At 42.2% G+C, this 24,250-nt stretch overlaps 1 protein-coding gene across 1 annotated transcript in view; it reads left to right on the top strand.

Annotated features, from left to right (window-relative positions):
* The window catches only part of LOC103530464 (low-density lipoprotein receptor-related protein 5), a 140,361-nt gene that overhangs the window by 7,360 nt on the left and 108,751 nt on the right, over positions 1-24,250 (top strand).

The raw sequence follows: 24,250 nt of genomic DNA, 5'->3' as shown, positions 1-24,250 counted from the left end.
TTTCCAGTTCCTCCTGGTTATTCCCTGGGCTGTGGGCACTGGTGGAGGAGCATTTTAGAGAGGGAGTTGCATGTGTAGTTCTCATCCTTGAGGGGTTTTTGGTCTGTGGTCCTCAAAGATCCAAGTACACTGCCCCACAATTTCTGTGCTACTACACCCTACTGTCTCTCCAGCACCCTAATGACATTCCCCCCCCCCTCCAAAACTAGTTTGAAGCTCTCTCAGTGAGCCCTGCTAGCTCTTGTCCTAGAGCCCTTTTCCACTTGCAAAATGAGCTTTTCCTGTCCCTGGCCAGCAGGCTTGTCTTGTAAATGAAGTAGAACCCAAAAGAACCCAAAGCCCTGCTGGTAGCACCAGGCTCGGAGCCAGGCATTGATCTGCTGGCTCTTCCTGCTAACTCCACCATCATTCCCCACAACAGAACCAGCTACAGAATGGTCATTTCACAGTACAGAGGTTTATTGCTATTGCATTAGACAGTCCTGACAGCAAATACAATAGTAAGTTCCTGCTAACACAGCATCTATGATTTATCTCGATTTTCAGTTTTGCCTTGTGTCCTGTGAAAGTGCAGTGCTCTCAGTTTTGTGGTTCTGTCCTTCATACAGGACACCTGTTGGCTTGAATTTCATCTGAGAGAATCATCAGTTATTTACATTGACATCTTGACTTGGCAGTGTTTTGTGATGGTGATGCCAGAGGTTACCTGTTGCCCTTTCTTTAGGTTGCTTTGTTGGTCTGTTGGCTTTAATTTCACCATATTGTTGCACTAAATGTGTTTCATCAAACATTTATTAATACTTTTTTTTGGAAATGGCTTGTTACACATGATAGTAAAGGTGATTTTGGGTCTCTTAAGTCACCTTATACCGCTGAGTCATAAATTATCCAATCTCAGGTGTATATCGATCACTACATATATTGTTCATATAACTTAAAGGAGCTTTGGAGGCTTTATTTTGCACAACTAGTAATTTCAAATAAAGTATGTCTTACTTATCAGTTCTCTGCTATTTAAGGAAGGTCATCCACAGCCACCAAGTTACCTATTTTCTCTACGCATTGCACTTAGCATTTTCCACTTTCAAGGTCTGCCCAGCTGTGGTTGATTATTTAAAAAAAGTCTATACATTATCTGCACCTTTCATAGCTGAGTAAAAGAAATCCTATCTAATGAAAGGAATTCTCTTCTGTCTAAGTTTAATAGAATGTTTTTGCTGTCTGGATAAAGTTGAGTGTTATGCATGTTCTTAAACAGGTGTTTAAGTGCTAAAAAACGCGTTCTCAGAAAGAGTAACTCTTAAGAGCCCTCTAAACTTACTTTCTGTGAACATTGTAGCTGTTGGTAACATTGGGAGAAATGCATACATACTGGCAAACATTTGAGTGAGGGCTGGTTGATATTTGCAGTAAATAAACCATTATCTGCAGGTGTTCTGTAAGAGTTGCAAATAACTGAAGAGAGCTCTGGAGCTTGTGTGCAGAACTAATCCATACAGTTTGAGCTTCAAATGCCATGAGTGACTCTTAAGAAGTGTATTGATAGACTGCTGCCAGATCTTACTTGTCTGATAAACTTTGATAAACAAGTTCTACAAATGGGTAATATTTTCAGAGGAATTTCTGTCTGTTCAAAGCCAGGTTGTTGCCAAAAATATGGTTCAGGTTATGGTTCATTTTCTCTCTGAAATGTTTTTATGGCTATGGTCATTCCACTCATCATTATCATCTCATCTGACTGCAGATGAAAAATTAAATGATTAGGTAGGAAGATTTTGAATTTTAGTTTAATGGGCAGAGAGTTGGCCATGGAGTTATCCTGGCTAGTTTTGAACTTCCCTTCCTCTGCCTCTATGGAAAACAACAGGTTTGAAAGGAGTGGGGGGTGGTAATGCTTCTACTTGAAGGAATCCTGGATGGTTGTGACAAAATCCCTTTGTTAGATGCCTGTTGATGCTGAGATCATCCTGCTGTTTGCAAAACTTAGTGTTTTAAAGAGCCTTCAAGACATTTGTGGAAAGCGAAGCAGTTTAGTTTGAGCGAGAGAACTGGAAAATATCTGGATTTTACTTAGGGACTGGTAGCTGCTCAGTTCCTTGGAGCAGAGATGGATTTGCTTGTAGTTCACAGAAGAGCTGGCCCAGGCAGAAGTAATCTCTTACAAGGTCCTGGCTAATTTATGCTGAAGGATGTATGTGTGGAAGAGTGAGATATTGAGGAGGAAAGAGGGGATGCAGTGTTCCACATATGTGTATCTGGGTGTGTATATAATATGTATGAGTGTTCTTGTGTGCTTAAAAACTTGACTAGCCCATTTTCTCCTGCTGTTTTTTTTTCCTTTCATTCTAATGGTTGTGTTACTGAATTACTTACTGTTTCTGAAAAAAACCCTACTCATTATGAAGAATTTCACTGCTGATGGTAGATCTAGATACATAATTTTAAGGAGGAAAATTTTAAAGTCTCCAGGTATGGGGCTGGAATTCAGTATAGCTGGATTCATTTTTTATGTTGTTACAGAAGCATGCCCTAAAATCTGTGAACTTCAACTTTTCATCTGAGAACAGGTGACAGGGTTACAGAAATGGTGTCTCTAACGGCATCCTGGGTGTTTTACACAAGAAGCATCTCAGAGTAATCTTTTCCTGTGCTTTTAAAATAACCTGGTAATAAACCTGCTTAACTTCATTGTATTACTCTTTCTGGTGTTTCCTTAGAGAGAAATGAAGCTGCAAACTAACAGAATGGTAATAAAGAGTCCCTTAAAGACAGAACAATGAATAATTTTCTAACCAAAATTGTATGCCTGATCAGTTTTGTTAACATAAATCTTTAAACATGCATTACCTCTACCTTCTGCAGTCTTAATTTTACAATTTTTGCATGTTGTAGCCTTCTCCTCTAATGGTAGTGTTTCTTCTCATCATGAAAGCTCTTCTAGGTGGGGATCATGTGCATTGTTTTGTGGCTTTTTTTTTTCTTTTTTTTTTTTTTTTTTTTTTTTCCTCTTTCCCCACTATCTGAAGATCTGAGATTGGTAAAGGCTGGAATGTCTGCAGGTGAGTGATTAAAACCGGTGGTCAAGAGAGCTCTTGGAAACTTGCTGGTTTCCTTCTGTAAGCAGGATGATGAGTTGGAATCACTGAATGGAAGGGAAAAAAAACCTAACAAAAAAACCCCAAACTCCAAACCACCCTCCTATTTTTGGGGGCTTGAAGAGACTGCCTGCTGTTCCCTTAGTGGCTCATCTAACATGGTCATATGACAGAATTGGTAAAGCTGAAGGGAGAAGCTGCAGCTTGTTTGAGGATTGCTGCTTGGCATTCAGCCTGTTTCACTGTGGGGAGATGAGCAGGTGGAAGTACTTAATGCTGCTAACCTCTGTTCCATATTCTCTCGCAGCTTGCATAGTCAGAATTAAAGTCTTAATTGTTCTCTTCAAGGATTTAAGTGACCTAGGATTCCTTTAACATGGGGATTGCCACCTTGACACATCCAACCCTTCTTCCTGCTACAGTAATTACAACTCAGGGAAAAACACTCTGGTTGCCGATTCCCTAGGGGGTGGAACCTGGCATCTCGAGATATAGCACATCTGGTGCTGGTCCTCAGGGAGAATTCAGCCAGCTTAAAGTTTATTGCATTTGGGGAATGATGCAAGTAACTTGTTTTCTCTGAACAATAGTTAGGAGATCTTTGTAAGCACTGGCCTTTCGCTTGGTTAATCTGAGATTCCCCTGATGAAGTCTGTGTGCAATGAGAAAGGACGTGGAGGCATAAGTAGGTGGGATGTCGTGTTTGACTGAACAACAAGAAAAGTCATGATTTGCTTGGGACAGGTACACTCAAATCAGTGTGCTAGAATGGGGTACAGATTTGTTCTTTTACTTGTCATTTTTGCTGTTCGTTTTTAATCACTTCTAAATTCTTCATCTGTTTAGGTCTCTGACCATTAATTGGGAGGAAGCTGCTTCATACATTCTTTCCTAAACTCATTTGGAGACTTTAGGAGCCTTTTCTTTTTTATGTATTTTCATCTTATAAAGAAAAAACTTGGTCTGTGTTGGAAACTCAAGTTACTTCTGGTCTCTCTTCCCTGCTGTGTCAATGTCATTCCTGTCGCAAACCATTGTTTTGACAGGAAATCATCATTGTCTCAATACAGCTTCACAGCAATTGAGAAATTGTGTCAGAGCTCATGAGAAGCCTATGCATGGTTTCTGGATGCTTGAGCATCAACAGGCATGTAGATGGGTCTCAAGGATGTCCTGGTTCCCCTGGGACAGAATCCTAGTGCAGCCATGGAAGCCAGGAGGCTGCTAGGAGCCCTGAGTCAGCTGGGAGCTGAAGGGAGGGCAGCTGAGGAAAGCTGGCTCCAGGTGTAACCCACACCCCTTACCTCATGCTTCTTGTAAAAGGGGAGGTATGCTGAAACTGAAAAGTTCTGTTTACTGGGGGTCTTCCTTCTTGGCCTGCTGCTCCTGCAGAATAGGTTGTGTTAAGTTATAAACTTGGTGTTTGCATTAGTTTTGTTATTTCATGAAATCCATTTATAATTCAACCCACAGGGCTTCTCTCCCTGATTCGCCTGCTCATCTGGAGAGTAGTCATGGGGTGAGAGAGCAAACTGCTTTAGTTTAGCCCCATATATGGGCTAAATGAAGAGATAAAAATATAACTTGCCAGCTGCTGTGCTCTGAATTACAGCTGCATGCAATGTTTTCTCATGTATAACTTGTCTGCTACTTTATTGTGAGGCAGAAGCAATATCCTGAGTTCTACAAAAAACTCATTTTCTCCAGGAACTAGAATTTGGATACCTTTCATTTTTAAACTGAAGTGTTTCTATGCAAGGATAGACCAATCAAGCAAAATGGGAGATGGGCAAGTGTTATGTGCACTCACTTAAGATTGCAAGAGGAAATCAACACCAGTTTGTTATTATGAAGTCTGAACTAATGCAAGCTGTTTATAAAAAGGATTGAACTTTGCAGAGTTGTCTTCCAATTTAAACATCATCAGGACATTAGGAACAGATTACTCTGAGTATTTGAGCAAGTTCTGTTTGGTTAGTGTGCTTGGCAACACAGAATCATTTTGGTCAGAACCAGAGCCTTTAAGATAACTGAGCCCAACCATTACCTGATTTTACTGGTGCTAAACAAGTTCTGAAATACCACATCTACCTGGCTTTTAAATGTCTTCAGGGATTCTGATTCAACTATGTCCCTGGGTGGCTTATTCCAGTGTTTAATAATTCTTTCAGTGAGGATGTTTCTTCTGATATCTAATCCAAATGTCCTCTGCCACCTCTTGAGAACATTTCCTCTTGACCTGTCACTTGTCACTAGGGAGAAGAGACCAGCCCCAACCTGGCTACAACCTCCTGTCAGGGAGCTGTAGAAAGTGATGAGGTCTCCCCTCAGTCTCCTTTTCTCCAGACAAAACAACCCCAGTTCCCTCAGCCTTGTCCGATGAGGCTTTTTCTCCAGATGCTTTACCAGCTTTATTGCCCTGCTCTGGACCAGCTTCAGCACCTCGATGTTTTTACTGTGCTGTGGGGCCCAAAACTGGACACAGCACTCAAGGTGAGGCCTCACCAGTGCTGAGTACAGGGGGACAATCCCTTCCCTCCCTCTTCCTTCTGGCCACACTGTTTCTGAGACAAGCCAGGATGCTCCTGGCCTTCCTAGCTGACTGTGCTCAGGCACTGTCATGGTAACTGAACGTTGCATCTTTTTTGGCAGATCAATCTCCTCCCCGCCTCCACTGAAACAGCAGACTGAAAGATCTTGCTAGCACACCAACCTTCAAATATTTGTGTCCTGGCCCCAGGCTTATTTCTGTCAAGTCTGGTTTTGTGTCCTTCACCCTTTCAGTCTAGTGTAAAGCTCTCTCAATGAGCCCTGCTGGCTTTTGCACCAGGATCTTTCGATCCCTTTGAGACAGGTATACCCCATCTCTTGCCAGTAGGCCTGTTGTCATTTAAACCAACCCATGGTCAAAGAACCCAAAGTCCTACAGGTAACATTAGTCTAAGAACCAGGGGTGATTTGCTGGCTCTGTTTCTTCCCTCATCAGTTACCACAATGGGAGGGATGAAGGAGAAGACCATAGCTTTCTTTAACCCAGACCCCAGAAAAGTAGCAGAGTTCCCTGGGAAGTGGGTCCCATCTGCATTAAGAATAGAAGACCTCAAAAAATGCCAGCATGCACTCTGGCAATCAACAAAGCCAAGCAATAGGCAGATTTTGTTACCAACAGCTACAAACACAGCTCCTCTCACCAGTACTGTGCTTGCTTCATGTCTGTGTCCTCCTCTGCCTCCTCTCTCAGGGTGGTAGCGATGCTCATCAAGAATCATTTTATGAACTCATCCCAATTATTAAGTGAATTGTCCTTCAGCTTCAACATGAGGAACCAGTTTCTCCCTTCTGCAGTAGCAGGAGCCCTGCCTGCTGCCCATGACCATCCCACTGAGCATTTGTGGCAGACAAATAGTTTTGGCTTAGGCTCTGAAAAAGGCAGGAGAAAGGGCATTGAGAAAATGAGTCTTCATCAGAAGGAGCATCCCTGTAGATCAACATTCACACAGAGAAAGCAAACCTGAGAGAAGTGGAAGGAAAACCAATGTGTCATGAGTATGTAGAAGTGAGTGTGTGTTGGTGAGTAGAAATTTCCATTGAAGTGACAAGCATCCCTCAGCTTCTGCCAGTGCAAATCAAATCAGCAAATTTAGGTTCATGTGAAGGGAGGCTTCAGTTTCAGCTGTGGTTCTGTTATGCCAAATACATCCCTACCTGCTGCCCATGACCATCCCTTCCTACCAAATGATGGACCTAAATCAACAAGGGAGGCATGACTGAGAGATCATTTAGCAGGCACTTAATTTCCTTGTAGCAATTTCTGACTCTGAACAGGTGTCAGACAAGGGGCTGGTCCTGTCTGACATCTCACCTCTCCATCAGCTGCTCTCCGTCCTAGCTGACATGAAGATAGTTCCTAAGGGTAGGAATGTGACCCAGGTACAGCACACTCAAGAAAACCCTGCACTGAGTTATGGTCCTGCTATCTGAACAGGAAAAAGGGAGAAGTCAAAAAGAATTGTTCTCCTTGTCTACATTACTCCCCCCAGATAATAACCCCAACACCCAAGGTGATTTCAGGTACAATGGCTTCAAGACACAGTCCAGCTCCATGTGTGACATGCAAGCTCTGTCTCCCTAAATGGGTGACAGTTGGTGTCACCTGGCTCCAGCCTGCAGCCACCCCCCAGCAAAAGCGCTCCAGAAACTGTTATGCATAGTCTCAGCTTCTAATTGTAGGTCCTGTCCCTCACACCTGCTTGCCTTAAAGAAGGTCTGAAAGTGAATCCAGAGTTGGACTAGATGCAAGTGATAAAGCTGCATAAACTGCTCTGCACCACAGTGCCTCAGCTCTGGTGTTCTGTGGTGTCCTTGGACAATTACTGCATGAGATGAAGTTCTTATTTTGAAAGTTTCAACTTAAGTAGCTTTTAAAATTGTTTGGTGTAATTCCATGTTGAGTCTTGTTATCTTATTAATTGTTTATATATGCATGTGTTTAACATATTTATATGTTATACATACATATAATACATATATTAATAATACATACATATTATAATAATACATACATACATGTATAATACATACATATACATACATATACATATTTCCTCCCCCTCTATTCTGCATTGGTGAGGCCGCACCTGGAGTATTGTGTCCAGTTCTGGGCCCCTCAGTTCAAGAAGGACAGGGAAGTGCTTGAAAGAGTCCAGCGCAGAGCTACTAAGATGATTAAGGGAGTGGAACATCTCCCTTATGAGGAAAGGCTGAGGGAGCTGGGTCTCTTTAGTTTGGAGAAAAGGAGACTGAGGGGTGACCTCATCAATGTTTTCAAATATGTAAGGGGTGAGTGTCAGGGAGATGGAGTTAGGCTCTTCTCAGTGGTGACCAGTGATAGGACAAGGGGTAATGGGTGTAAATTGGAGCATAGGAGGTTCAAGTTGAATATTCGAAAAAAATTTTTTACTGTAAGGGTGACAGAGCCCTGGAACAGGCTGCCCAGGGGGGTCGTGGAGTCTCCTTCACTGGAGACATTCAAAACCCGCTTGGACACGTTCCTGCACGATGTACTCTAGGTGGCCCTGCTCTGGCAGGGGGGGTTGGACTAGATGATCTTTCGAGGTCCCTTCTAACCCCTAGGATTCTATGATTCTATGATAAACATACATAAAACATAAACATGTAAATATAAACATCCTCTCCACTCTAGGGTTGTATAAAGGAAAGAACATAATGTTGTTATCAGTGGAGCACTGATTATGAGGTGTTACATGCCCTAATTTCTTCCAAGTAAAGCATAAGGAAGTTTGTTTTTCACATGTTGCTCGCACAGAGGAATAAAGGTGCATAATTTTGCTTTATATTTTCAGGGCACACTTACTGAGTAGTAGTAGATGGATATTGACTTCCAGTTATTGGCTGCTCAATGACTATTGTATAATGAGTTGGTCTCCTTCTTGCTGAGTCAGTAATATGTATCACACAGTGCTGCTCTGCATTGCAAGCAGTAGTCACAGCAAAGGAGACAAAAAACTTGAACTGTCCTGAGAGGAGAGTTGCTTTCTGTCACTGAAATGAGGTCTGTTTGTGGCAAGGCTGCCCCATGTTTTTCATAATTAATGACATGAGCAGAGTTGTTGATTTGAGGTCCACTTTTTAAAGGAGAGAAAAATCTTTATTTTCATTTGAATCTTCTGTAGTTAATTACAGGAGTTACCTGTTTCTTCTTTGTACTACGTTGTAACGTTACAATGCTTTCTGGAAAGTGAAAGTTTCCCTAACTCTGAGCAAGTATTTGGTTAAAGGATGAGGTGCCTGAGTTTAATACAGAAGTGAAGGGTTTCTGACAGCAGTGATTCAAGCTTCTTTGATGTGTGTTATTGTTTTTCATTTTCTTTTTGTTATTGTTTGGCTTGGTTTTTTTTTTTTTAGTTGCTTTTTAGAAAAGCTATTTTCATAAAAAGCTTTGGTTTACATCTAGTAAACACATAGGGAGAAAGATTCCTACTCTGAAAGCCCTGAGTAATGTCTTCATTGTAGAAACAGGTGGTGATTTTTACATTGCTGTTGCAATCCTGATGTAAAAATCCTGATAGTTACTGCAACTCTGTGCAGATCATCAGATGATGAAATCTCAGGTGTGGAGTGAATAATGGCACTGGCTTTTTACTCAATGTTAAAGTTTTTCTCTGCTCTATCTGAATGTAATAATAGCATCTTCCTCTTTAGCAGTGAAGACACAGCCAAATAGTGCAGATGAAGGGTGAAAGAGAGTGGTAAGTTATAATCAGATTAATGTCTGTCACACATTTGCTTGATTTAGTTTTGGTTTAGTATAAACAAATGTACTTAGCCCTCTGATGTTGCTTCTGTGTGTAATGCTAATAAGCTTCTACCCTTCTGCAGCAATAAGGGGCAGGTTTTGGACAAAATTAAAAAATACAAAAGCCATGGATGTATTTTGTCACCTGTGTTCTGTAAATAATATTAGAATTTGTATGTTTTAATTTTTATGTGGGAAAAATATCTGCATTCCTGTTTTCCCTTCCATCAGTGTGTTAAATTTGTGGCCCTCTGATTTTGGAAATTTTCTATGTGTCTTTTGATTCCCAAAACTGGAAGCTAGGATTTTCTTTGAGCTGTCATTTGTGTCTTCTGTTCCCTTTTGCCTTTTTACTTCTGGAGAGAGTCTGCATTTGTACCACTTCCACTGTAGCATAGCCCTGGTCTTATTTCTCTTGGCACTTAGATTTGCAAAAATTGAAACAAAGAGAAGATAGAAAAACACTTGGTCACACTTCTCAAGATGTGCTGTGTATCAGGAGTCCAGTTCCTTATTTTCAGTACACCTCATCTAGGCTACCAAAGCAACAGGAGAGTTGGAGTGGCTAATTCCTAAACCATTTGCAATAGTAGAATAGATGCTTTTTTAATTCTATTAAAATTTTGTTGTAAGACATCAGGGAAGAAACATTGGCTATGGTTCCACCCAGCGCGCTGGGTTCTTGTCTTGTTGCTGCCATGTGTCTTGCCCATGAGCAGGACCCTTAGCCCTGGTCTTCTATGGGTGTTCTTTCTTTCTTTCTTTCCCTTGTGTATCTGGAGGGCAAGTTCTTCAGTTGTGAGAGTCCTGCACAATGTTTCCACACTGTGTCTTTCAGGCTGCAGATCTCAAATCTGGATTCAAGGTGTTACCATAATAGGATGACGACAGCTCATATTGTGTAGCTTGTGGTTTGTTTTTTTCCCTCCACGTAATTCCTTTGTAAGGGAACAGATTGACTTCCTTCTGATTCTGGACCCCTCTTATGAGGAACTGAAAGCTTATTAGGCATTTCCTTTCTCGTTTGAGAAAGGCAGATATGTGGTGAATTAAAACAATAATTAGGTTTGGCTGTTAATACAGGTGGGGAAGCCCTGTACAGAGGAAAACTGAAGAATTAAGTCACAGTGAATTCAGAAGAAAATAAAAATGTTTCTTCACTTCAATTGCTGCTGAAGTTGAGGAGCATGATACTGTTCTACTATGTCTCCTATTTTGTGTTTTTGCAATATGAGAATATTTGACAAGGATGTGTCAGCTTCTCTTGTGTTTGCATTGCAAACAGTTCTTACACCTGTAGGATGTCCTTAAAACTCACATGAATATTTCAGAAGGTAAATAAGCCTAGAAATTTTTTGTAGCTCTACATGGAGTTATTTTGAAATCTTAAGTTTGTGAGTTTGTGGGTGCCTAAGTATATACTTCAAGTTTAGAAATATCATAGAGTGGTTTGGGTTGGAAGGGACCTTAAAGCTTATCTAGTTCCAACCTCCTTGAATGGGCAGGGACACCTCTGACCAGACCAGTTTGCTCAATGTCCTGTCCAACCTGGCCTTGAAGTCTTCCAGAGTTAGGGCATCTACAGCCCCTCTGTATAACTTGTGCTGGTATCTCACCACCCTCACACTAAATTATTTCTTCTAATGTCTAATCTAAATCCACCCTCTTCAGTTTAAAATTGTTACCCCTTACCTTTATAAAAAGTCCCTCCTCAGCTTTCCTGCCACGTCGCCTTCAAGTACTGGAGGGCTGCTAGAAGGTCTTCCTAGAACCTTCTCTTCTCCAGGCTGAACAAGCCCAACTCTCTCAGCCTGGCTTCATAGGAGGTGCTCCAGCCCTCTGATCATCTTCATGGCCTCCTCTGGACTCACACCAACAGCTCCATGTCCTTTTTTTGTGGGGGCTCCAGACCTGGACACAGTTCTCCAGGTGGGGTCTCAGGTAGAGGTGAAGAATCATCTCCCTTGACCTGCTGGTCATGCTTCTTTTGTTGCAGCCCAGAATATGCTTGGCGGTTGGGGCTGCTGGCTCATGTTGAGCTTCTCATCAACTAACACTCCCAAGTCCTTCTCCTCAGGGCTGTTGTCAGTCCACTTTCTGCCCAGCCTGTAATTGTCCTTGGGATTGCCCCAGCCCGCGAGCAGGACCTTGCACTCAGCCTTACTGAATTTCGTAAGGCTGGCAGTATATGAATAAAGCAGACTTTTTTGCCATGTAATTTTTTAAGCACAGAGCCACCTATAAAGCTCTTTCCCTTGAGCATCATGTGTGCAAGACACAGCAGCACAGAGACAGTGCTCTGCAAGACTGCATCCAGGTTATATTTTGGTTGCAGCTGAGCTGGGCAAAGAAGTTCCCTCACTACTTTTTTTTTTCTTATTTTTTTTTTAAATAATCTGTTTGCTTTTTTAAACTGAGATAATTTTGACAGTATCAGGTCAAGGAAAGAAACTAGATTGTGCTGTCATGCTTGCAGATATCAGGGCATCAAAATGTCTGTCAGGTAGGGGATGGGAATCAACAGGTAACAGGGGGGATAGGCAGGAATAGGGGTTGTGGTGGAATAAAATTACAACAGACTCAGCTTCAGGCAGAAGAAAACACATTTAACACAGCCAATTAAAAGGGCATATTTAAATCAAGCTCTGTCCTAACACAGTGTAGCTAGAGCTTGATTTACATGAAGTTTATGGTTTGGCATGGAATACTGTGTTTGTCAGAGGACTGTGTATTACATTCTGCACTGCCTTGGTAGTTCAGAAAACCCCTTCAGCTATTTTGTATTTTGCAGTTTTAAAACCTTCCCTCAGTGCAAAGCATCACCAGTTCCTTAATAATGTTTTTAGTATCCTTTTTGGGACCTTCGTCCTCAATTACATATCACACTATCACATTTCTACATACCACACTATTATGCAAACACCAGAATTCAACAGACACAGAGGTGAGTGACCTATTAATAATCATGAGGTTGTACAGAGCAGTAATTAAATCATCTGCAAAAACATCAGACCCAAAAATGTTAAACAGCTATGGTTAACTCATCTTTCAAGTCCCCAAATTTCATAGGCTCATTGAATGGTTTATGTTGGAAGGGACCTTAAGGATCATCCAGTTCCAACCCCCTGCCATGGTCAGGGACACCTCCCACCAGCCCAGGTTGCTCCAAGCCCCATCCAGCCTGGACTTGGACACTGCCAGGGATGGGGCAGCCACAGCTTCTCTGGAAAACCTGTGACAGGGGCTCAGCACCCTCATAGGAAAGAATTTCTTCCTAATGTCTAACCTAAATCTCCCCTCTTCAAGCTTGAAATCATTGCCCCTTGTCCTTGGTTGACATGTTGAAGGGAAGGAATGCCATCCAGAGGGACCTTTGCAGAATTGAGAGGTGGGCCCATGCCAATCTTATGACGTTCAAAAATGCCAAGTGCAAAGTCCTGCAAATGGGCTGGGGCAATCCCCAGGACAAATAGAGCCTGAGTGGAGATTGGATTGAGAATAGCCCTGTTGAGAAGGACTGTTGCTGGTTGATGAGAAGCTCAACAAGATGTAGCAATGTGTGCTTGTAGCCCAGAAAGCCTTCTGTGTCTTGGGTGGCATCAAAAGAAGCGTGGCCGGCAGGTCAAAGGAGGTGAGACTTTGCTTTTGTGAGACCCTACCTGGAGTACTGTTTCTAGTTCTGGGGCCTCCCAGCACAGCAAGGACACAGAACTGTTGGAGACAGTCCAGAGGAGAGCCACAAAAATGATCAGAGAGCTGAAGCACATCTGTGCTACAAAGATAGGCTGAGAGGTTTGGGATTGCTCAGCCTGGAGAAGAGGAGTCTCTGGGGAGATCTTGCAGCAGCCTTTCCAGTACATGAATGGGACCTGCAGGAAAGCCATGCAGGGGCTTTTTACAAGTGCATGTAGTGATAGGATAAGGGGTGTTGCTTTAAAGAATAAAGTAATTTGTCAGAAAATAAACCTCCTTGTATTCCAGCTTGTCCTTAGGTATCAGAGTGGCAGGGTTTAGATTCTGAGTGGGATCCTGTTTGGTGTTAATAGTCACTGAGTACATAGAGACATTTGGGTGAGGGATTGGGAGCTCAGGTTTTGATCTTCTTGATCTTCCCAATAAGACTGGACAAATCCATCTGGTCAATGTGTGGCTCTGAGAGTGGGGCAAGCAGAAAAATTTTGGATTCTTTGGTCATGGGATGATCTACTCAACACCTGGGGTGCCAGTATGGGACTGGAAGCACAGGGGGAAAAGAGTTCTAGGACAAGAGTTAGTGGAGCTTGTTGATAGAGCTTTAAACTAGCATGGAAGGAGGTAGGGGACAACACCAGGGCTGCCAACGTTGAACAAAGGGATAGTCTGATGAAATTTGAGGAAACAAGCAGTAATGAGATGCCACCTCCTGCTTTGCAAGGTGTTGGCCACAGTGCACCACAACAGCACACCTGAAGTGTTTCTGCAACAAAGTGGGCTGCATGAGGAATACACAAGGTGAGCTTGAGGTCCTGGCTCAATCCCAGAGATTTGACGTTACTGGCATAAGTGAAACCTGCGGGGATGAGTCCTGTGGCTGGAGCACCCTGTTGGATGGGTACAGACTCTTCAGGAGAGAGAGGCGGGGCAGAAGTGGCAGAGTGGCTTTGTATGTAATGGAAGGGCTGGAGTGTATGGAGCTCACAGTTGCTAATGGCAACTAATGGAGAGCCTCTGGGTAACAATCAAAGGACAGACAAATAATGTGGATATCCTTGTGGGAATATGCTACAGACCTGCTGGCCAGGATGAGGATGCCAGTGACCTGTTCTTTGAGGAACTATGGGACACTTCTAAGTCACCTGCCTTTGTTCTTATGGGAGACTTCAACTTGCCAGAAATAACTGGGAACAATATACAGCTAGCCAACCTGGGCTAGAAGATTTCTAAGCCATCTGCATAACAGGTCATAAGGGAGCCAACTCAGAAGAATGCCCTCCTTGGTCTGCTGTGGTCAACAGAGAGGATCTCATGAGTGAAGTAGAGATCAGAGGTTGTCTCAGCCACAGTGACCATGAGACAATTGAGTTCAAAATCTCTGTTGAGGAAAACCGCCAGCAAAACTTCAACACTTGGCATGAGGAGAGCAGATTTCAGGTTGCTCAGGGAGCATCTGAGTCAAGTCACCTGGGAAAATATTTTTGCAGGTGCTGACGTTCATGAGTGCTGGTAACTCCTTAAACATCACCTCCTCAGGGCACAGGGACAAGCAATTCCAAAGTCAGGTGACATCGGAAGAATACAGAAATGCTGCTAACTACTGCAGGGTGAAAATTTGAGTGGCCAAAGCTCAACTGGAGCTGAAACTGGCTGGGAGTGTGGGGGAAAGTAAAAAAAAGTTCAAATATATTAATTTCAAATATTTGAGCAGCAAAGGGCAGTGCAGAAAAACATGGGTCCTGTGCAGAGTAAGGACGATCACCTCTCCAACAGGAATCTAGACAAAGTAGAGGTATATAATGCATTATTTGCCTCTGTTGTCAATACTTATGGTGGATCAAGGGTGCAATGATAATCAACCCTTAGCTGACCCTGAACTTGTATGGGATCTGCTGCTACTCTTAGATCCCTACAAGTCCACGGGGCCTGATGGCATTCATCCAAGAATCCTCAAAGAGCTAGGCATTGCTAGGCATCTCTGGATTATTTCTGTGAGGTCCTGGCAATCTGGAGAGATCCCAGTCAACTGGAAGCTGGCTAACATTGTTCCAGTATTCAAGAAAGATGAGAAGGACCCTGGAAACTACAGGTCAGTCAGTATAACTTGAGTGCCTGGTGAAATTATGGAAAAGATTATTCTGGAGGTATTGAAAAACACCTGGAGGAGAATGCAGTCACTGGTCACATCCAGCATGGCTTCATGAAGGGAAAGTCCTGCTCGTCAGACTTAATTTCCTTTTGTGACAAGGTGACCCACTGAGTTGATCAGGGAAAGCCAGTGGATATAATATTTCTGGACTTCAGGAAAGCTTTTGATACTGTCTCTCACAGTGTCCTCTTGGACAAAATGTCCAGGATACAGTTGGACAATCATGGTATATGATGGGTGAGCAACTCACTCATAGGTCGAGCGCAGAGTGACAGTACAACATCAGGTTGGTCACCGGTCACTGGTTGGGTCCCACAGAGCTCCATCCTTGGCCCAGTCTTCTTAAACATCTTCATCAATGCCTTGGACACAGGACTGGAAGGAATTTTAAACAAGTTAATGGATGACACAAAATTGGGAGGAGTGGTTGACTCCCTCGAGGGCAAGCAGGTACTGCAGAGAGACCTGAACAGATGAGAGAGATGGGCAATTACCAACCACGGGAAGATGAACATAGGCAAGAGCTGAATTCTGTGCCTAGAACAGGGCAACCCTGGTGTCAAATACAGCCTGGGGAAGGTGGGACTGGAGAGCAGTGTGGCAGAGAGGGACCTGGGGGTCCTGGCTGATGTCAGACTGTCCATGAGCCAGCATTGTGCCCTGGCAGCCAGGAGGTTCCAGCCGTGCCCTGGGGTGCATCAAACACAGCATCACCAGCAGGTCAGGGGAGGGGATTGTCCCAGTCTGCACTGGTACGGCCTCACCTGGAGTCCTATGTGCATTTTGGGGCACTGCAGTACAGAAAAGACATCAAGGTGTTGGAGAGCATCCAAAGGGAGAGCAATGAGGATGGGGAAGGGTCTGGAAGGGATGAGTTATGAGGAACGTCTGCGGGCACTTGGATTGTTCAGTCTGGAGAAAAGGAGGCTGAGGGGTGAGCTCACTGCAGTCTGGGGCTTCCTCAGGAGGGGAAGAGATAGGACTGGGACTGATTTCTTCAGTCCTGTGACCAGAGACAGGAGTCAGGGATATGGCAGGAAGCTGAAGGGAGGTTTAGGTTAGATCTCAGGAAAAGGTTCTTCACCCAGGGGGCAGCTGAGCAGTGGAACAGCTCCCCAGGGAATTGGTCACAGCACCAAAGCTGCCTGAGCTCAAGAAGCCTTTGGATGATGCTCCGGGGCACATGGTGTGATTCTGGGGGTGCCCACAGACACAGGGACAGGAGGTGGACTTGATCCTGATGGGTGCCTTTCTAACTCAGTGTATTCTGTGATTCTCTGACATTGCACTCTAATGATTCTGGATGCACAACTCAGGCTGCACTGTCCTCTGGTCACACTGAACATGAGCTGTCAAAACCACATTGAAAGAGTTTGGTCGTGTTCAATGGGAACTCTCGTGGCTAGAGTTCAATGAATGGTGTAATTTATGAAAGCAAGGTATAATTTATGAAAGCAATGGGTGCACAAGTTCTTTTGCATTGCAGGTGATAAATTCACTGCCTGCAAAGTATGTATAAATACCTAGTGATACACCTAGGCTACAAACACATTAAGTGACTCTATAGAGGTTTCTAAGATTTCCAGTGAGGCTATTGGTATAGTCAAGCACTTGAATCTTACCCAGAGGTGTGTCTGTGTGGGGTAAGAGAGGCTCAGCCAGTCAACTGATCCTACAGGTCACAGGTATGGAGTCTTCCCTGTGGTGGTATTTTCCCTGGCAACCTTCTCCCCTTAAACCATTTTATACTTTTTTATCTTACAGGTGGAGCTTGAGTGACTCTAATCACACACACCTTTATCACGATGGGTGCAAATTTGCCTTGCTTTGCTTTTAAAGCTCTAGATTAGAGAAAACTCAGAGTGCAAGCTTAGTGAGGGGTGGCTGCACCTTGGAGGCAGGTAAATTTTGGGATGGAGTCGTGTTTTGGTATTATAATGAGATTATAAGGAATGAAGTTCACCTAAAGGATGGTGCTTTGTCTAATTGTGACAAACTGTTGGTCCAGGGTATCAAATATGCAGCTTATTGGCTTCATGGTACCTTTGAACCCTGTTGCCAGCATAGAGCTTGGCTGCAGAGTCTCCATGCTGCTCCACCTTCCATGCAGTTTCTTTTAGAATTAGCACACCAAGTTCTCCTGATGTTGACAACATCTAGAGTTGCCTAAGGAATTACCATGGTACAAACTCTTCGCACATGAGCTGCATTCCACCCCGCTTCAATGCTGTACCTTTCCTTAAAATGTGAATATAAGTTTAATTTCCATCCGTTCTGAGCTCAGCTATTTCGGTGCAACATAGACACACAATCCAATAAGGAGCTCATCTACAGTCCCTCACCTTGCAGGGAAGGTAACAGGGTGCACTTTGCAAACATTGTGCACACCAACACCAGTGCTTATGTTATGTTGAAGCCATTCATTTTGTAAGCTGCACATCAGAATCAGTTGATGTAAAGATGCTCTCTGAGCGGGCAATAAAAAAATGTTTCACTTAACCAGCCAGGATGTGTAAGAGGCTGAGTAGAGAAGTGAAGTATTTGTTCTTTGGTATCTGAACAGCTATGGGTAACACAAGTCTGAAACAACTGTCTTTTGAAGTTGGTGATTTTAGATTCTCTGTAGCAGCAGCTGCCAGTGAAAGGGACCAGAATCCAGGATGCAGAGCTTAGAGTGTTTTAAGAAAGCAACTTCTCTTTCCTGCTAAATATATAAAAGTTGCATTAAAAAAGTAAAATAAACTTTTGTACATCTGTGGTATTTGTATATGCCATATTCACTTCTTGCCTATCAGACTGTATTTTTTAGTTGTGCTTGATTTTAGGAGGCAGGTTTGTCTAAACTTTTTATTACTTTCCTTTCCCTCCCATGAATGAATCTCTCTGATTTTTACCTTATTTTCTGCATCTTTAGGGTTCCAGTAGTGTCTGTGTTCTTGCATGTGATCTTCCTCCTGCAATGAGCTCTTGCCTCTCTCCTGGAGTTAATATATGAAAAATGGGGATAATGCCCAAACAGGTGACAATATGGGAATTAACTTCCTTCTCTAAAAGTTTGGAAGAGCCTTACACTTCACATCAAAGGTCCGAGCCTCCTTATGCTCTGGAAGAGTTAGAGGTGGACAAAAGAGATCACTTTGTGCTCTTTAACTGGTTTCTCTTATTAATTTATGGCTGCTAGGAACCTACCTACATGGTTTTGTTTCTGCATAGCAGCTATTTTTAGGTATAGAAAGCTGAGGCATGTTTGCTCCGTATCCTGTTTTAAGAGTTTCCATAAGACTGTACACCCTTGAGTGCAGAAGTTTTGACATGTTTGTTTTTTACCATCTTGTGTGCCTGCTGCAGGGGTGGGGGGTTGTTTTTGTTCCTTGGTAATGAATGTTTTTGTGGTTTGGAACATTGACTGCTGCAAGAATTATATGCTATTCTAGCTGTCCAGCAGTGCAGATGGCTTAACCACAGAGGTCCCCTATGTATTTGTCCTGTTAAGAATTGAAATAATATTTAAAATGTAAGTTATTGCACATACTGTAATTTTGGATGACTATTTTAGCTTGTATGCTTATTAAAATGAGATCTTAATTTTATGTTGTGTACCAGGCTCCAAAGATCCTTGGTCACTTACCTTAAAAGCACAGTTAAACCTCTCCATGACCTTTAGCCTAGTTAACTGGTTTACAAATTGCTAAGTAAGACTTTTCTCTGTGCTATGCACAGGATTTGTGTGTGTTCTGCACTTCTGGCACTTTCAAGATGCCTCAGTAGTCTCTCTGCACATACCTCAGTGTTCTCATGTCTCGATTTCAACTTGAAGGGGAAGGAGACAAAATGTAGGCAGCAAACAGTAGTATAAATACGACTTTTCTAAACACTCTTGTTTAGCTTAGAACTGTTGCAGCTTTGCACCTAACCAGCAGCTGATGAAAAGTGCTCTGTTGAGTGTAATTCACGTTCATCTTAGTCTTAATATGCAAATGAGTTGAGAGCTGTCAAACTGGTTTTCAGAACTATTACTGAAACTAGTAACAAATACCATATATTGCGATTTTAAGTTGTCTGTCTGACATCACTTTGCTGGGGCTAACAGGTGCCCCTCAGCCTGTAGGTGGCATTGGTACAATTAAAACATAAAACAAGAAGGTTAATGGCTGAATTCAGGAGCCACACAGTGGCCCATTTGGATAAAAGGTGGCTACAGCTGGGCAAACAGCAATAGACTTGTGTTATTTCAGAACTTATACTTTTAAGAGAAGTGAACAGGAGGCAGAGAAAAAGGATTATTACTGCCTTTCTGTGTATGTTGAAATGCAGAGGAGTCTGAACCTCAGTGCATTTTTAAAAGTGCATTTTCGTATCACTTATGAATGTGATAGGAGATGATGGCAAGGGAACTATGGTAGTCATGCTAAAACTGATACTGTTTATAGTGGTCAACCAAATGAATTATACATAACATGTATAAATCCTCCAGTCGTATATTATGGCTGTACAAGATAGCTTTCCCAGTGCAGGTAAAACAAATAACATTTAGTAATTAGACACAGACAAGGAACAGAAGATTTGCTCAAGAGCATTCAAGAGATTGAGAGCAAAGCTAGAACCCATGCTTTATACCCAACCAGCTTGATAGGAGTGTTTTGTTTTTATTTAATAGACTGATGAGAATGTCTATTTTCACAGTGCTGTGCAATTAATCTATATGTAGATATCTCCATTGTCAAGATTTTCCAGTAAGCAGAAAACCAGTGGAAAACTGCTTTTTTTTTTTGGAATAGAAATATTGTCTTTCTAGAATGAAATATTGTTGATCAAAAGTACTGCATGATCCAAATGAGACTGTAAACTTCTTGCAGTTTAGGGTGTTACCTGTTAGGAGTTCATTTGATAATTTGCGGGATTTCAGGTTGTTTAGGTTCTTTCTTTGCTTTGCCAAAGGATTGTGAACTCCATCTATGTACAGGGGTTTTAAATATTGCCTATTATGGAAAAATATGAACTGTTCCGATTTTACTGGAAAAGAATGCAGCTGGGAGGGAGTGTTTTGTTTAGTTTTTTGTAACTACATTAAAATGTCTTCCTTTCAACTGGGTAGAAATAGACAACTTATAAACAGTTTGTCTTCCACACCGGTAATTTATCCTGTTGCTGTTTATTCTTTTCTCTTTTTAAAACAGAAACTTGTGTTTCAGTTTTCAACCAATACACATTTGTTGGGAGCATTGCAGATCAAAATATAACCAGACACTAAGTGCTCCTTTGAGAATCTCCTAACCTAACCATGGAGTAACTTCTCAGGCAAGGGATTTTGCCTCTTGCTGTGTAACAGATTTAATCAAAGTTGATGGTAGGTTTTGTGGGCCTCCCCTTCCCTCTATCCCTTTCGTCTGAAACTGCTGCTACTGACCTTCCAGTTTGCCTTGTCAGGAGCTGTGCAGTAACAAATGCACCAAGGGTGAAGGTACTCGGGGCCTTTGAGCCCCGTTCAGGATTGAGACGACAGCATGACGTGAAAGAAGATCTGTTTGCATGTGCTTGGAAATTAACTGCTGATTCTACATAAACATGGGATCCACAGTAAACAAACTTGCACCATGTGTTGGTGGGATAATCTTGATTCCCTAGGATGGCTTGTGGATAGCACAGTCAATTAAGTCCCTGGTCAATGCCTTATATTTTGTTGTTTTTTGAGCTTTCCTTGTTTGTTATTCTAAAAACTTAAAAACCTTGTTATGATCACGTACAGTATGAATTTGTCTTTAGAGTTGCCAAGATGTTCAGTTTAGCAATCCTGTGAAACTCTATGCTATGCATCTCTTCCTCTAGAAAGGAATTTGCTGTCTTGGTTGCCTCATTCAAGTTTACTGCTTACTAACTGGGGAAGTTGGAATTCTGAGAAGTTTTGCGAGTTTTTTGTGGGACATCTTGGAGGTTGTTGAAGCTGCAGGGTTGTTGCTTTGCCTGCTAGTTAGTAAGTGATTACATTCTGACCTGATGTGATAAATTCAGTGCCATGGAAACAAAGTATTTAACTACTTTTCTGACTTGTGGATTATTTTTGAAGTTGGGAGAGCCTGTGTTTCTTGTGCAGTGTTCAGTAGTGTTGAGAAACAGTTACTTGTATTGGCCACTAGTCTTTTCTTTTTTATTCATACCAATAGTGCTCCAAAAGGGCTCTGCAAGTTTTTTATAACTGGACAGAATAAAATAGGCTGAGAGGAAGAACAGAGGATTGAGTATGGTTTTCAAAATCTAAGTTCTGCCTTACCTCTTTTATTTTTTTCTAAATGAAACTGAATACTTATTTGTTCTTAAAGGGGAAAAGAACTCTGGCCATTCTCAATAATCAGTCCTTTTACATTGGTGTATAAATGCAGCAAAATTTGAACACAATTGCAAGAGGGGCTGTGTGATTTCCCTGCTGGGTGTTCATAGCCATCACAAGGTGGGTGCACTTCAATCGGGACAAGTCTGAAGCACAGAAGTGACAGAAAACACAGTGGTTAATCTGTTATCTCTATGCTGTTGGCCTACTGTGTGCATCAGTGAGCAAGAAATCTCTTGGAAGGGATCGGGAGCTGGGATAATACTGATACTGATTGAATTAGACATTGTTCATGTCTAATCTTCAGTTAAGAAGCTGTTGAGTTCCTCTGCTATTGATTAGAGTTGATATTTCATGTTACTTTCTCCTTTGTAGTAGCACTAATAATGGCTTCAGCATGGAAATATCTAAATGAAAATCTTTCTGTTTTTTGTTAATCAAAACATGGTTTTGGAAGAATCTGTCTATATTCCTCAGAACATGTTTTTGGGACAATAATTAAAAAAAGTTTTACATAGGCTTTTCATGGCTTTGATCTTTGGCTAGGTATGTGGCTATTTTTGCAATGCAATGTGCAGAACTTGAGAATTGCTCTCCCCGAGAGAACTTGAGACTTAAACAGAGCCTGCTAACAGCAAACTTTCCAAGTGTTCAAATGGTTTGGTATGGTGCCACCTAAATAGATATGGTTATGGGGAACCAATGAATTGCAGAGAAGAAAACATAAATTTTGCATTCTAGACAATTTTTCTTCTGTTTTGAACAGCTAATCTGTCAGGCTTGCATTGTATTCTTCATAGTGTTTTTAAAAAATGACAAGAGGAAGGCTAAGCAAGGATGGAAATTAGATGGGAATGATTCTGAGACTTTTATTTCCTAACAGACAATTCTCAAGCTGTATAAACTTTCTTGAGTTAAATATTGCAGAAAACAAAGATACTACATTTTCAGTAAAACATTCATGATAACAACTGTCAGTGTTTTTGGTGTCCAAGATCCTCAGTAAAGCTGCCAGCTTTTGCCTATTTCTTTCATCAGCATAGGCTTCCTCCAAAAAGAAACATAAAAGCCCTCTCTCTCCTGACTTGGGGTAAAAAAAGGGCAGTGCAGAATACTAATAAAAAGGATGAATTTTTATGCATGTTATTAGCTTCGTCTGAAGCTGAGATGTAGATGCCAACTGTGGTCCTTGGCCTGCACATAAATATATCAGGTGTTGTGAGAAGTGTGCTTGATTTTGGTTCATGCACTGGCACACTGTGCAGTGAGCAGGCAGCTGGAGCCAGGGTGCACGAAGTCATCTTTGAACACAAGGAGCTGAAGCAGGAAGGCTTTCAGATCTGAGAGGGGTCTGTTCCCTGACCGTCCCCTCCAAAGGTCATGCAGACCATCAGCTCCTCGTCTCTTTCCCCTGCTCCTTGTTTTGCTGCTGTTCCCTCTGCTGCTTTGCCAGTCAGCCCCTCAGCACCCACACCCATATATATATATATATATATATATTTGTATACATTTGTATTTTTGTTCCTTATCCCACATATTATTGCCTTTCCCTTGTGTTAGTATTGTTTTCAATTTCCAACTTCAAGTCTCCAGTCTTTATTCCCCTTTTATCTTCCTTTTGTTGGGGGCAGGGTATAGAGAGTAATTCTGCCCTTAGATCTGTGGTCCACCCAAGCTGCTAAGCTGTGACACATGGAAGGGGCAGTAGCATGTGGCAGGGCTGCAACTCAGGCCTTGTATAAGCTATCTTCTTTTAAAAGTGCAAGGTGAACTGAATCATAAAGGCAATATGAAGAGCTAACTCTCATATAACAGACATTTGAAACTAAAGATATTCCTATCACAGGCTTGAAGCTGTGGAAGATGAAATAACATATGTGCCATCAGCCAAGGTCATGTCATTGTCCAGCTGAACCTCGCACACAACAGATCTAAAACTTTTGCAGATACTGCTGGAATATCTCTAGGTCTGTCATTTTGATATGTCTTTAAGCTTCCCACCCCTTTTAAATGTGTCATAAACTAAATTCGCCCCCTTTCAAACCCTGTTACTTGTCATTATGAGCACTTCAACCTCCACCATCCTCTCAGAGCTTCAAACAGCAAGGACCTTTCTCCTTTTGCTCTGACTGCCTCTTCTAGCTAACTTCCCACAAACTTCCACAACCCACATCACTGTTTTCCTTCACACTCTTCCTTGAATTCCTCTCTCATTGTGGTGCAGAGGAGAAGATTGTAGTTCTGCACCTCTGTCACAGTCATTGCCATCTAGGAGGGCAAAGGGTGGAGCATTTTGGGGAGTTGTGTCTGGCACTGTTAGTGTCTAACCTGCTACTAAAAGAGATCAGAACTTGACTTTGTGTTTTTACTATTTCATCTTGGTGATCTAAGCTTTTAAATGATGAAGGTTTAATTTGTTCTAAACCCAGGTTTTTGTCTTCATGGAAGGTATTGTTGAAGGGCCTCAGTCTGAATTTTTTACTACATTGAAGATGCTATCTGTGCCCCACAGATAGAGAATTAGGCCTGCTCTTCCCTCTGTCTTCTTTGTCTGACAAGGAAGAGGGTTTTGGGTAGTATGCATGTAATATCTTTGTTTTCTGCATTTTTCTATTATGTGAAATTTCCACAGTACAGTACTTCTGCTGTACTGCCTGCCCAGCTGATCTGGG

The sequence above is a fragment of the Calypte anna genome, chromosome 5 (assembly GCF_003957555.1).
Source record: "Calypte anna isolate BGI_N300 chromosome 5, bCalAnn1_v1.p, whole genome shotgun sequence".
NCBI lineage: Eukaryota > Metazoa > Chordata > Aves > Apodiformes > Trochilidae > Calypte > Calypte anna.
The sequence above is the reverse complement of the archived record's forward strand: the minus strand, read 5'-3'. Positions and strand labels throughout refer to the sequence as shown.